The sequence below is a fragment of the Penaeus chinensis genome, chromosome 11, assembly GCF_019202785.1.
Source record: "Penaeus chinensis breed Huanghai No. 1 chromosome 11, ASM1920278v2, whole genome shotgun sequence".
Taxonomy (NCBI): Eukaryota; Metazoa; Arthropoda; class Malacostraca; order Decapoda; family Penaeidae; genus Penaeus; species Penaeus chinensis.
Genome location: NC_061829.1, coordinates 41,138,480 through 41,143,479, shown reverse-complemented (window position 1 = coordinate 41,143,479; position 5,000 = coordinate 41,138,480). Strand labels below are relative to the sequence as shown.

At 52.9% G+C, this 5,000-nt stretch overlaps 1 protein-coding gene across 3 annotated transcripts in view; it reads right to left on the bottom strand.

The window, feature by feature from the left end:
- The window catches only part of LOC125030514 (tuberin-like), a 34,257-nt gene extending 31,677 nt beyond the window's left edge, over positions 1–2,580 (bottom strand). For all 3 annotated transcript variants that reach the window (XM_047620573.1, XM_047620574.1, XM_047620575.1), the window contains exons 1-2: positions 2,449–2,580; positions 1–88 (exon numbers count right to left, since the gene is read on the bottom strand). The exon at positions 1–88 is cut by the window's left edge and continues 211 nt beyond it. The gene's annotated coding sequence lies outside the window, so the exon portion shown is untranslated. The remainder of the gene's footprint in view (positions 89–2,448) is intronic.
- Between the last annotated feature and the right edge of the window lie 2,420 nt (positions 2,581–5,000).

Below are 5,000 nucleotides of genomic sequence, written 5' to 3'. Positions count from 1 at the left end.
TATTCATATCACCATTAGAAAAAATAAAATAGAATAAAAAATCAAATTCCTTTCTGCTTTCCCTCCGTATCAGACTCGACACCAAATGCTGAAAAGAGAGGAAAAGAAACGTTCAATGACAAAAATAAAATATATGCATTAATTTAAAGATAATACGAAGTTTTGCAAAGAGTGAACAAATTTGGGGTCACTGCTGTAAATCAACTCAAAATATATATCCTGTTTATCATTAGTCTAAAATGAACTCAAAATATGTATGCTGTATACCATTAGTCTGACCCTGTGAAACCAGCTAGCCTTACAGAACAATATAACACAACTACTACAGAACACACTCCAGAACTGAGCACAGTTGCTTAACAAAAGATAACACCAAAGCAAGAACATCCGTTGACCTCCACGCCTTTGGCACTCAGCAAAAGAACAACAGACAACAGACCGCCACCATATAAATTATTCAAGTAATCGTGACTTCGTAGTCTATCGTGGTAAACTGCCCTCAAAGTAAGGACCACACCAAGCTCTACTTTGCTTAAGATGTTGTGCAGGTATTTAGCCATTCCCCTGAGGGTAGGAAGTCAACAGCAATTCCTTGATTTATTGTCTGAAGCTGACCTGATCCATCTATTCAAGAATTGGCTGATTTTCCTTCTAGTTTTGCCTTTAATAACCCTACAGTACAAGAAAACTAAATAAAATACTCTGCAAAACCTCATGTATTTCCCTTATGACTAATACTATTATCTTTTTTATTATTACTATTATTATCATTTTTTTTTTAAGTGATTAATTAAACACTAAATCAAATTGAGGTCAAAATAAAGTATCTGATGGTAATTAACTATAAATTCAAGTAAGCTATGCCAATTCATAATACAATATTAACCAGAGAAAGTTTCACCTAACATATTCCCAAAGTCATATAGTCTATAAAAAAAAATATATATATATATATATATCTTATAAGTACCATCATTGTCATTTTGATACTTTGGTTACTATCCATCATATCATTCTCTCATTTTAAATCCAGAAAAAGGCAAAACACAGATCAAGAAAAAATAAAGCTAGTAGTCACAAAAAACCTTGAAAACAAAGAAACAAACAAACAGACAAAAATGTTTTTTATCAAGCTTCATTGATATCAACAATTAGAATATTGCTAGACTTCTTACAAAGTATACTAAGTTTTTCTCTGATGATTTCCTTTGCACACACACCTTTGGCACTCAGGCAAATGGCCAACAAACCTTTTACCTAAATTCTGGCAAGAGACATCATCATGCTGACCTTTCTGGCAGTTTGTCATCAGATGAAAAAAAACTAATTGTCGGACAAGGAGACAGCTGAACCAATTTCATGAAGTTCCTAGCAGCTGAAAAAAGGCAAGAAGTCCCTTGACATGACCTACTAACACAGGTTTTCTGAGGACTTACACCAAACAGCCAAGAATAGTGGTTGTCTTTGCCGGAGTGCCATAGACCCGGAGGCTGCAGCAATCCCTTGACAATGAGCCCCCTTTAAGACTTACGGAACCTCGATATAACCCCTTTAGAAGGTGGGATATTGGAGGTTTAGCCCTTAGACACTAAAACTATTAAGACAGGAGAGTATAACTAGCAAGTAGTCCCTTTGCACCCCTATTGTAACTGCTGGTTATACTCTTAATGAGCATTCAGTTAGAAAAACTAATCTGCACCAAGCACCTGTAAAGCCAAGATCATGTACCAAAGTCTACATGATCCATGCGCCAAGCAATGCCATGGCCTACGTAACCAACCCAAGCTCTGAGGGTTGCCGAGCCTTTCCCGCAGCGCAAAGGACGGAGGCCAACACACCACTTGATACCGCCCTGTCCAACATATTTACCAAAACCCCATAACTGCCAACCTAGCAAATCTTAAGACCTTAAAATCGACTTTGAAAAAAAACCACATTAACACACTCATATAAATAACTCGCACATGACACGTCGTTCCTGCAATATTCTCTTGCCTCGCCACTGCTGTACAGATAACAAGACATATAAAATCCTTGTGGTTATGGGGTAAATGAAGAGAAAAAGACCATTATTTAATATCCCTCTCCCTCTCTGCTTCCATTCCCGTTAATAACAAAGAGACTTACTTTCCTCCTTTAAGGCCTAAAAATCCAACAACAGACATTATTCTCGATCTGCAAACACCCTCACATATTCTCCTATCTACTCTCCCCCTCCTCAGGCCCTGACAAAAGCCGACCAGCATCCACACCTCGAGGGAAAAAAAGCAATTTCATAATTCGAATCCGAAAAATCTCTCGCGAAAAAGGGTCTCTCTCGCCCTCTCTCTCCCACACACACGTCCACTCTGACGCTAAATTACCCCAACCCCATTCAATATCTCCCTCTCCCAACCCTTCCCCAACAAACCGTCAACCTTCTCCAACACACAGAGCATCAAAAGTCACCATTTACGCGTCGATAAAGGACTCTTTTTCTTCTTTTTTCTACGCCAGGGTCGCCCTCGGTGTCTCGTCATCGGCCTCCATGACTCCTGCTGAGTCGTCGCTTACACTAAAGACACGGAGGGAGGGAGGGAGAGGGAGAGGGAGGGGGAGGGAGAGGGAGAGGGAGAGGGAGGGAGGGGGAGGGGGAGGGGGAAGGAGGGAGGGAGAGGGAGAGGGAGGGGAAGGGAGAGGGAGGGGGAGGGGAAGGGAGAGGGAGGGGGAGGGGAAGGGAGAGGGAGGGGGAGACGGAGAGGGAAGGGAGAGGGAGGGGAAGGGAGAGGGAGAGGGAGAGGGAGGGGGAGATGGAGAGGGAGCGGGAGGGGGAGAGGGAGGAAGAGGGAGAGGGAGAGGGAGACGGAGGGGGAGAGGGAGAGGGAGGGGGAGGGAGAGGGAGAGGGAGAGGGAGGGGGAATGGAGAGGGAGAGGGAGGGGGAGTGAGAGGGAGAGGGAGGGGGAGGGAGAGGGAGAGGGAGGGAAAGGGAGAGGGAGAGGGAGGGGGAGGGAGAGGGAGAGAAGAGAGAGGGGGGAGGGGAAGAGGGAGAGGGAGGGGGAGGGAGAGGGAGAGGGAGAGGGAGAGGGAGGGGGAGAAGGAGAGGGAGGGGCAGGGAGAGGAAGAGGAGAGAGAGAGGAGGGGGAGGGGGAGGAGAGAGGGGAGAGGGAGGGGGACGAGGGAGAGGGAGGGGGGGGGAGAGGGAGAGGGAGAGGGAGGGGAGGAAATGGAGAGGGAGAGGGGAGAGGGGAGAGGGAGGAGGAGGGAGATGGAGAGGGAGAGGAGGGGGAGGAGAGAGAGGGAGAGGGAGGGGGAGGGAGAGGGAGAGGGAGGGGAGGGGTGAGAGGGAGGGGAGAGGGAGAGGGAGAGGAGGAGGGAGAGGGAGAGGAGAGGGAGGGGGAGGAGAGAAGGAGGGAGAGGGAGGGGCGAGGGAGAGGGAGAAGGAGAGGGAGGGAGCGGGAGAGGGAGGGAGATAAGAGAGGGAGAGGGAGAGGCAGAGGGAGGTGAGAGGGAGAGGGAGAGGGAGGAAGAAGGAGAGGGAGAGGGAGAGGGAGGAGAGGGAGAGGGAGAGGAAGGGGGAGGGAGAGGGAGAGGGAGGGGAGGGAGAGGGAGAGGGAGAGGAGAGGGAGGGGAGGGGGAGGGAGAGGGAGAGGAAAAGGGAGAGGGAGAGGGAGGGGGAGGGAGAGGGAGAGGGAGGGGGAGTGAGAGGAGAGGGAGAGGGAGAGGGAGGGGGAGAGGGAGAGGGAGGGAGAGGGAGAGGGGGAGTGAGAGGGAGAGGGAGGGGGAGGGAGAGGGAGAGGGAGGGAAAGGGAGAGGGAGAGGGAGAGGGAGGGGAGGGAGAGGGAGAAAGAGAGAGGGGGAGGGAAGAGGGAGAGGGGAGGGGGAGGGGAGGGAGAGGGAGAGGGAGGGGGAGAAGGAGAGGGAGGGGAAGGGAGAGGAAGAGGGAGAGGAAGAGGGAGGGGGAGGGGGGAGGGGGAGGGAGGGGGAGGGAGAGGGAGGAGGGAGGGGAGAGGGAGGGAGGGGGAGAGGGAGGGAGGGAGGGGAGGGGAGGGAGAGGGGGAGAGGGAGAGGAGAGGGAGGGAGGGGAGGAGGGAGAGGGAGAGGGAGAGGGGAGAGGGAGGGAGGGAGAGGGGAGGGAGGGGAGGGGAGGGAGAGGGAGGGAGAGGGAGAGGGAGGGAGGGAGGGGGGAGAGAGGAGGGGAGAGGGAGGGGAGGGGAGGAGGGAAGGAGAGGGAAGGAGGGGGAGAGGAGGGGGAGGGAGGGAGAGGGAGGGGTGGAGAGAGGGAGGAAGGAGGGGGGAGGGAAGGAGAAGGGAGGGGGAGAGGGGAGAGGGAGGGAGGGAGGGGAGGGGGAGGAGGAGAGGAGAGGGAGGGGGAGGGAAGGGAGGAGGAGAGGGAGGGAGGGGAGGGAAGGGAGGGAGGGAGGGGAGGGAGAGGGAGAGGGAGGGAGGGAGAGGGAGGGAGAGGAGAGGGAGGGAGAGGGAGAGGGAGGAGGGAGAGGGAGGGAGAGGGGAGGAGAGGAGAGGGAGGGGGAGGGAGAGGGAGGGAGAGGGAGGGGAGGGGAGGGGAGAGGGAGGGAGGGGGAGGGGAGGGAGGGAGAGGGGAGGGAGGGAGGGAGAGGAGGGAGAGGGAGAGGGAGGGAGAGGGAGAGGAGAGAGGGAGGGGGAGGGAAGGGAGAGGGAGGGAGAGGGAGGGGGAGGGAGAGGGAGGGGAGAGGGAGGGTGAGAGAGGGAGAGGGAGGAGGGAGGGAAGAGGAGGGAGGGAAGGAGGGAAGGGAGGGGAGAGGGAGGGGGGAGGGGGAGGGAGGGAGAGGGAGGGAGGGGAGGGAAGGGGAGGAGAGGATGAGGGAGGTATATATTGAGTAATGATGATGAGAGAGAGAGAGAATGAAAGAGAGAGAGAGAGAGAGAGATGAGAAGAGAGAGGAGAGAGAAGAGAGAGAGAGAGAAGAGAGAGAGAGAGAGAGAGAGAGAAGAGAGAGAGAGAGAGAGAGAGAGAGAGAGAGAGAGAGAGAGAGAGAGAGAG